Below are 9771 nucleotides of genomic sequence, written 5' to 3'. Positions count from 1 at the left end.
GTATTATTAATTAATAAATACATGTATTAATTATCTATTACAAATGGTCTGGAAGATCAGAATGATTATATATAAATGTATGTACATCTATGTGTGTGTATATATATTACATTAATTTAATCAATATATAAATAATTCACATAGGTGTGTGTGTGCTTATGTATGTATTGCATGTAAATAAACTATGAGTGTACATATTCAAATTAAATACTATACTGACTTTTTTGATAACTGTTAACTTGTCTGAAAACAATATGGAAAAATTCTTTCATGACAATACATAGTATAGATAGTATAGTATAGATAATATACATATATAGATGATAGTATAGTATAGCATAGCATAGCATAGTATAGTATAGTATAGATAGAATAGATAGTATTTAGAAACTTAAAGCTCATATCTTGGTACTATATTTCTTTTAGCATTCCACATTTCACATTCTAAAGATATTGACTTTTTCTTACTCATAATTTCAGAGCGAGGGTATATGAATGTCATTTGAGCAAAGCTGTGTATTTACCCAGAAGACACATTTTTTCTTTAACACTGAACATTAATAATTTACCCTCTAAGATTTTAGAATAGCATCAAATTCCACTTACATTTTTACAAGATTTGTATGTGACAGCTAGTCTTCCAGGTTCTTTTTATGAGCAAAGTTCTTTGAAAGTGGTCTATACATAGAAAGCTGTGCTTTCTTATGTTATTATTAATAAGTGATTTTAATACTATATTTGAATTTTCAGTAACATTTGTATTTATGAAAATTAGTGCCTGACAAAAACTTGAATGGGAATTCACACCAAAAGTCAAACATTTAAAAAAAAGAGATGTTGAGAGAATGTGATGTGACTGCTTGATTACCTTTAACTTTTTTCTCTACACTTATGGTCTATTCTGCAGTCTCCATTTTAAAGTCAAGATGAAAGTCAATTCAGACTGAAGTCACAAAGATAAAACAGCAGAAACTCAGAGGACTGATTCTGACCTTGTGCATGACCATTATACCTTTACAGATGTATAATTCTCCAGCTTTCCCATAAGACACTGTGTTTTCTCCAAGAAGAACTGGCAAAAGGTCACGTCGATCACTAATGAAGGTCAGTCATAGTCTTAAGGTAGTTGTCCACGTACAAATTTCTTCTCTTTCTAATTTTAGGTCATGTTTCTCTAGTAGCAGGTGCAAGAGATCTAGTTTTTCCCATTTGCCCTAGATAACATGTGCATCAGCATATGTTTTCCTTAGTAAGGCAGCCATTGGAGGCATAAATGTCAGACATGAAGAAGGTGCTAGTTCATACATTGTCTTTAACAGCAATGTGTGCACTCATCTGTCCCTTAAATCTCTCTGTGAATCTGCTACTGTACTTTTGAGAAGGAAACTGGGATGCTTTGCTATTGAAGAACTACTGTACTGGGCTGTGAAGTTCCATTTGTCTGTATGTTTAATGAAAAAAGTATAGGTAGGAAGGATATGAAGACTTTTGGTGCATGTGCAAACTTTCAGAAAAACCTTTCAAGAAATACCATTGGCTCGGGAGCAGAGATCCCAATAAAGTGTAAGATGTGCTTCTAAGTCATGTGTGCTTTGTAATATGGACATCTTAATTACCTGTGTTTCAACTAATTACTAAATGAAGATTAAATCTGAATGCTGGCCAAAGTACTTGATCTTTCAAAAAAATTTTCTTCTATGTGAATCATTCAAATAACAAATTTTAAAGTCTTTCTCTCAAATACCTGTGGGAGTAAGAAAACATAAGTAAACAGTTACCTCCTTATCCATAAGAGTCAGAAAGCACAAGCTGTCTCCAGCCACACTAATTCAGAAAAAAAGCAAGCAGATTTTAGTGAACAATGGCCTTTACTGACAATTCCAACTTTTCACTGGAGGTGCATGTATGTGCTTAGATGGGGTAGATTCTCCTGACCCAACATAATTTCTAAAAGTTGGATGAGATCACAGCCCCCAGGCTTTAAGTAATTCAATATGCTACAGAGCTAAAATCACTTGATCTGTGTCTGCCTTGAACTATAAATAAAAGGTTGACCATACTTATTCTCTTTGTTTCTCAGTTTTGTTCCATACTCCTTAATCTAATAGGTATTTTCATCTCCAAAAAAAACTCCAAAAATATTAAACAAGAGACTCCTCTTAAAAAAGCAGTAAGCACACTCATGAAATCTTGTTCTTGGAACAAAAATATGGAAGTCCTGGCTTTGAAACTCATGATATGAAGCCCACCAAACCTATTACCACAATCCAAAAACCAGAAGTAGAATATTTAATATATTGAGAATTTCATATATTAGGAAGGCTCGGCATGCAGTAAACTGCGCTGCATCACTGCAGTGCAAACAAAAGGTCATTTCATATTCAACATCATTTATACACTCAAACAGCACCAAATATGCCCAGCACCAAAGGATACCCATAGTGTGCTGTTTTATTGCTGGGCATTTTAGATCTTCATACAGCAAAATATTTTTATGGACTTTATCTTGTTTAAAGAAGACAGAATTGCCATTGTCTTCAATGGATGAGAGGAGTATCAATAGGAAGAATAACTGAGCTGGTGTAAATAGTGCTGGGTCAGAGGAAAGAGGCAGCCAAAGGATAGTTAGTGAGGTGCTAATTGGATAATGTGGTGAGAAACAGAGCTAAGTACAGAGGAAGGGCAGGAGGCTTAGATAACTAGAACAAGTGTGAGTGCTGAGCTCTAGGAACAGATATAAGAGGAAAAAAATGGACTCAAACTTTGTTTGATGTAGTAAATCATTACACTGGGAGAATCAAAGGAAACAGAAAAGACTGAGTGCTGCAGACTAGTACAGAAACTCCCAGGCTGGAGCTGGCTGATGACTCCTTTGCTAAAATACAGAGAAAAACAACTATATGGTTCTTTCAGAAAACAAGCTAAGAAAGCCAATGGTAAGTTTTTTGTTGCCTAAATGACTTGTACATGAATTGTTTGACACTTCTTGCTAACTAACGCCCTTTTGTGGGATCACTGATACCGATAATTGCTACTAAAAAGATGGTAGAGCCATTCCAGTCCCTGCTGTTTAACAAGATGCTTAGCTGGCCTGTCTGGGCTTTCAGATTCCCCTTGATCAGAAAACTGGGCAGTCAGAGTGCTACCACACAGAGCATAAAGCCATTGCTTGTGAGCCTGTGGCACACAGCACAGCAGCGGTTCATGGTGTGGCTCAAACTCCCTAACATGCGGACATTCCTCTCTGTCTTTTAACCTTGAAATACAAATCCAAATCACAATCAAAAGGCTTAAAAAAAAAAAAAAATGTAAATGCTTGCTTTCTTTTACTTACTGAGAGCTGAGTAGGAACTTTGGGACACAATGATCTTAGTGATCTTTTCCAATCTTTACGATTCTGTGACTTTAAAACTGTAGATTGTGTCAAGAGAGCAAACATGGAGACTTCACCGGTCTGAGACACTTCAAATAGAGCTGGTGAGGCATCACCACGAGTGTTCCCTTAGCCCCAGGACAAGGACTGGATGAATAAGTAGGTATTGCTAATCTCTAGTTCCTGTAATTTTATTAGAAAATATCTCTGTTCACAGAGATTTATGTCCTGTTGCTAAGCAGCAAATCTGTGCATTCCTGATTCGCTCCGGTCTTAGAAAGGTCTTGTTTGCCATCCAGGAACTCCAGAGATCAATTTGGGCTGCCCAAGGTATAACTTTACAATACTCAACGTTACAAACACATTCATGAAATCAGACACTTGTGCCTATTTGTTTCTACTTGGCAAACAGAGGTCAGGAGAAAGGAAGGAAAAGCAAATTAGAGATACGTTGACAGAAGAGGGTTCTTATTCTTAAGAATGTCAGTGTCAGTCCCTCAGACTATTTTTTCCCCTGTAAGAGCATGTTAAAAGCTGTCTGCTGTCGGATACACTACTATATAGTAGGAGCATAGGCAGTGAAATGTCAAAAAATTTCTCTCTGGCAAGGAGGTAGAAGGAGCAGCCAGGATCCTATCCCATTTCCACTGCAAGCAGAAAATAAATGCCAGCTCTGCCCAGGAGAATCCATCACCAGGCTCTCATGTTTCAGGTCCTTAACATTCCATCTCAGATCAAAGCTGCTTCTCCAAAGTAAAAGTTTCAAGACTTTTACTCAAAAACTACATGGAAAATGTACAGTACTTTGTCATATTTTCCAGAGGCATGGCCAAAAGATGCATCCTTCTGCTTTCTATTTTATGCTTGTCTTTTCCTGAGAAATATTGTAAGGAAACCCAAGCATGCCCCAACAAGTATCTGTGACTCACTTCAAATTCACCTCCATGTCATCAGGATTCATTCCCTGTGTGGCATTTCCTAAAACTGCTCTCAGAAAGGTTTTTAAACGTTTTCTGCTAGCAATAAAAAGCACCAAGACAACTCACTTTATTTGTCCAAGAAAAGAAAAAGAGACAGAAGTATGAAAACAGGAAAAGTTTCAGAAGAAAGAAAATAACCCCATACATTTCCTAACATTCCTAGCATGGCCTGAAGATCCCAGAAAAGCTCTTAGGCCAGTGATCACAAATAACAGCATTTGCATCCTTAAAAACAGGCATCAAGAAAGAGAAATAGTTTTGGTTTGGTTAGTTTTTTTCCATAAGAATGGGAACTAATGAATTCTGATTTTCCACAACTTGTAGATACACATGACCAATGTCTAGACCTGATTTGATGGTATTTTCCAGAGCTGGTCATTTACAGACTTGCTCATTTTGATATCTGCTGTTTGATAATGCATGAGCTGATGCTGAAGTCCTTCCCCTCATATAGATGTGTATTGGGAGCATTTGTAAAATTTCTGTTCCCTATTCATATACCCATCTTTACAAAACTTGTAATGTCTTCATTATCTTTGAATCTTTGACCTCTTCTAAACTATTATCAAATCTGGCTAAAAATTAGTCAAAGAATTTACCAATTATAAGAAACATAGATATCTGTACATATGCCCAAACACACTAGGTACAGAATAACTAAATCTTTAGGGAGCATTAGAGAAGGAGGAGGAAGCAACAAAAACTGCCTGTCCCCATTTACCCATGAAATTAAAGATCAGGTCTGAGACTGATCACATGAGGGAATGAAGGTTCATCAGCCTGTGCACAACAAAAGATACTAATTTCAGAAATAGTGGTGGAAATTGTTATGTGATCCTATGCTTCTACAATTTTGTGTTTATATGATTCCATGGTTCTATGTTTATATGATTCTCTGCTTCTTTGTTTCCATATTTCTATCATTCATATTCTATGATGCTATGTTACAAAGCACAGCAGTTTTCATCAAACAAGACATGACCCTGACTCAGATATGAGGTGTAGGAGTCCATAATTTTGGGTAAAAAAAAAAAAAAGGTAAATATTTCAAACAGACACAGAAATTTCCTAATATCTGCCTTCAGGAGATGCAGACACAGCTCATATTTGTCTTATAACAAAGTATGTGTGTGATAATTTCAAAGTTTATTTTCATTTTTCTCCTAGAAAACAGCCTCCAAATAGTAAAAATCCCACATTATACTCAAGCCAGTAAAAACTCACGACCCAGGATACCAGTCAGATCTGAGAAAATGATACAGCCACATACTGCAAGGACTGGATTCTTGGTCACTGCTAATTGTTGTTTCTCTCTGAGCCAAAAGCATTGGAGAGAAGGGGAAAACAGGCAATTTCCCAGACAGAGGTATAAATCCAATAGGTAGTGTTTGCTTTGGTGGACTACAAGTGTGGGAAGGAACGTGTAGTAATGTATTTCCACATTGGGGAAAGCAGAAGCCCTCCTTGGGCCTGGAAGTGAAGTAATAAAAACAACACTGGACAAGAAGGAGATATGTTACATTCAGATTACTAGAAATTGCATTTTTGACTGCTTTACTCTCAGAAGAATGCACAGTAAATGCTGTATATCACAGTGTCCTGCCTGTCTGCAGTTATGTACAGGGCTGAGGGTTCTGATTAATCATTGGAACAGGCTGCCCAGGGAAGCAGTGAAGTCACCATCCATGGAAATGTTCAAAAAAGGAGCTGATATTGCACTTCATGATATGGTTTAGTGGGCATGGTAGTATTCACCTGAAGGTTAAATTTGAATCTTTATGATTCTGACTCTGAGTTCCAGCCCAGGTTTGCCTGCCTATGCAGGTAGACTATTTACTTGAAAATATGGTTTATTAAAAACATCTTAGAAGGCATGAGAATAGTTCATATATAGCATGCATTGTAGCACCCTTTCCTTCTTTCACAGGATTTGTGATCCTGATGCCAGTGCCAGGATCTGGAACTCCCTACATCCTGTTACCTGGAGCCCTGTATGTTTCCATGGCAGCTCTGTGCTGCCACATCCTTTCTGACACACAGGGGACTTGGCACCCTGTTGAGTGGAAACCATTCCTGCACTCTCCTCTTTAGCTGATGGGAGGGAGACTGCACCTTCCTGTCCATCCTGCCTGTGCCAGCTGCCAAGCAAACCTGCATGCTCACACCACCCTGACTGACTCTCCTGAGTATGGGAACCCCTGTACAGCCTGACCTAAAACTCACTCTGGACTTCTGTCAAATGTAGATGCTGCCTCCTCACTGGCTGACCAACCATTCAGAGTGAATAACCCACACATTCGTCAGCACCTTAGTTGGAGTGCTCTGAATTCTTCCCTGAGACAAATGGAGTTTCTGGAAGATTTGGAGTCCTGTCAGAAGATGTGGGGAAGGATTCAGAATGCCACTGTCTGGCTGAGATGGATGGATGAAAAAAACTCCCAAAATATATAAAAGAAAAGAACAAAAAACTAAAAAAACCTTCCAAAATACTTAAAAGAACAAAGAGCTAACAAACACCTGCCCCCAAAAAACACTTTCCACAAGTATGGAATTTCAGTGGTAAATCATACCATTTCTTCTCAACTCCCTAAATGTTTTCACTCCTAACAGACCTATTCAGTTCCAAAATACATATTTGAAGGGTCTTCAGGAGCCACAGTTCAGGTACTTCACATCCCTAATTTCATTTTTGGGATTAATTCCCTGACATAATGCATCATAGCTCTCAGTCTTGATAGGAGGAGGTAATGTATCAAATATGAGCTGAACACCTGTCATACATTAGGGGAGATGAAGTCCCGGAGATCTTCCTCGCTGTTTGTCATGGTTTCACTGCAGCCAGCAACCAAGCACCAGACCACTCACTCAGTCTCCTGCCAGAAGGATCAGGGAGAGAACTGGAAGGGTAAAAGCTAGAAAACATGTGGGTTGAAATAAAGCTGAACACAAAAGAAAAACAAAGACTGAATTCACAGCTTCTCATGACCAGGCGGGTGTTCAGCCATCTCCAGGAGAGCAGGGCCCCATCACTCGTAGCAGTTGTTTGGGAAGACATACCCCATCACTCCAAATATGCTTCCTCTTCCTCTTTCTTTCCCCTGCTTTATGTCACATGGTCTGGAGTATCCCTCTGGTCAGTTTGGGTCTTGCCCTATCTGTGTCGCCTGCCAGCCTCCCATGCACCCCCAGCTTCCTCACCAGTATGGCAGTATGAAAAAGAGAAAAGGTCTTGGCTCTGTGTAAGCCCCACTCAGCAATAACAAAAACATCTACCCTGTTTTCAGCACAAATCCAAAACAGCCCCATAACAGCCACTGTGAAGAAAATCAACTCTACCCCAGCCAAAACCAGCTCACTGTTTAATAGAAAGAGAACAAAAGTCACAGGAACGAATGCTCCTATGACAGCCAGGGCTGGATTCATTTAACCTGATTTGAGAGATCTGCAGTGCAGATGGCCACATTTGAATTAGGTATCTAGGCTTTATTTGTAATCAAAGACAGAAACAAGTGCTTCTGGAGTGAGATCCATTTCATTGTAGACATACATCTATAACTGGTCAGGTGTTTCTTCTGATTTTTATTGATTCTAGGGAAAAGCAAGGGTGGATTAAGTCCTGCATTAAATGGCTGTAAAGACAGGGATATAATTAGGTGAAGAGATTCTCATTCATTGGAACAACATTTACAGGGAAATACTTTTGTTTAATTTTCAGAATTTTTTGTCTGGGAGTAATTTTGCAAAAAAACCCAAAAACTTTCTCTGAAAATAACATTATTATCATTAAGAAGATATCTCATTAATGATCAGTGAGAAAGAATTTAAACAAAATTTACAGCAAGCCTTATTCCTTAGTTCTAGACAACTGCAGGTAAAAATATGAGTTTTTTTTTTCTCCCTCTCTAACTACCAAGCATACAAACATATTCTGAGACATGAGAGTCATGCTGTTTTCTTTCCAGACTGTACATTACAATGAAGAGATAAATGGGAGTCTATTTATTTTGTAATTTTACAGATAACCTTTAATAAAATTGCATTATGTGCCAAATATTCTTACAGTAGGGCTGAACTATCTGATCTGATCCACAGTGGTTTGGCAGTTCACTTTACGTCTGTTTATCCCTAAACCATGGAAAAGACAATTGGAACGATTTTTTTCCATCATATAAGTAACCACCTCCACATGGTTATTCTCAATATTTCCATTATTTCTGGGACAGTAGGTACTTGACAAGTCATGAAGAGATTCTCTGAACTTAAATACACTGTTCATTTTCATTGTGGTGTGTCTGAAGAGAACTAGCTGTTTGAAGGCAAATTTGAAGATAAATCTAGCAATATTTATTCTATAGCTTTTTAGATTTATTCTATATTTCAAGGAAGACCCTGGTTTTTATAAGAAAATTTTTCCTACATCATAATACTGATCCAAAACAAAATTTCCTCAGATTTTGTGCCCTTTTTTCTCAGAAATAATAAATTTCTAAATTCTCCATATTAAACCTTCCCTTAGACCTCCTGGTTATTAGAATTCAAATGAAACAAGTTCCACAGACATGTTCATTGTAATTTAAAAGAGGCCTCTATCCTACACATTTTTGTTATTTCTTACATCTATATATATCTAATTTCAGAGCCCCAGGCCCTTTTCAGGGAAAGTTAATCTCTTCTATATTGGGGCAAATACACTCCATTATTGTGCCTTTCTCTAAGACTTTTGGAATTCCCTAAAGAATGTTAGAGTTCCAGCATGTGATGAAAAGCAGTAGAAAGCAAAATGATCTTGGGAACTGGAGTGACAAGCTGTGAGTCCCCTCAGCTTTTGGTATCAGATGTAGTTCCCTTTTTGAAATAATTACAAGCTCATATAGTCACATTTATACTGATCTGATTTGCAGTCCCTCAGGCCAAACATCTGATGACACCCAACCTCTCTGCCTCTGCAGTGTTTTTCTCCAAACATTGATTTTGCTTTGAAGCACTAAACAAGTCCTGAAAGAATCAGTAAACAAACCTGACGCTAGACTTTTCTTTATTAATATATAAATCAATAAACATAGAGGAACACATTCATTAAGAAGAGGAAAAGCCGTTATAAAGCAGATATTTTAATTACAGCCTCAATTAAAATTATCCTTCAGCTCTGGATGACCTCCTCCATGTAAATCACTAGATAAACTCTATCCTTCTATAACTCAGAAAGAGCATAAGTCCCTATAATTACCTGTAATGAGACTGGTATCACCCATAATCCCTCTGACATACTGTCTAGGAGGGAAGGGCATGGGACTGGAAGGAACATCCCAACCATTAAATTCAGCATCCTGATACTGCAGTAAAGAGTCTGTACACACCTTTCAGTAAGCTGTTAAGATGATCCATAAAACTAGCTAGGTTTTACCCACATTAGAAAGC

At 37.7% G+C, this 9771-nt stretch overlaps 1 long non-coding RNA gene across 1 annotated transcript; it reads left to right on the top strand.

Annotated features, from left to right (window-relative positions):
* Positions 1-2679: 2679 nt before the first annotated feature.
* Positions 2680-9462, top strand: LOC147654291 (uncharacterized). Its single transcript, XR_015283963.1, has 3 exons — positions 2680-2936; positions 3418-3532; positions 6281-9462. It is a non-coding gene; the product is annotated as an uncharacterized LOC147654291 (long non-coding RNA).
* The last annotated feature ends 309 nt before the right edge of the window (positions 9463-9771 follow it).

The sequence above is a fragment of the Cyanistes caeruleus genome, chromosome 3, assembly GCF_971803275.1.
Source record: "Cyanistes caeruleus chromosome 3, bCyaCae1.hap1.1, whole genome shotgun sequence".
NCBI lineage: Eukaryota > Metazoa > Chordata > Aves > Passeriformes > Paridae > Cyanistes > Cyanistes caeruleus.
Note: the sequence above shows the minus strand (reverse complement) of the source record. Positions and strands in the feature narration are given on the sequence as shown.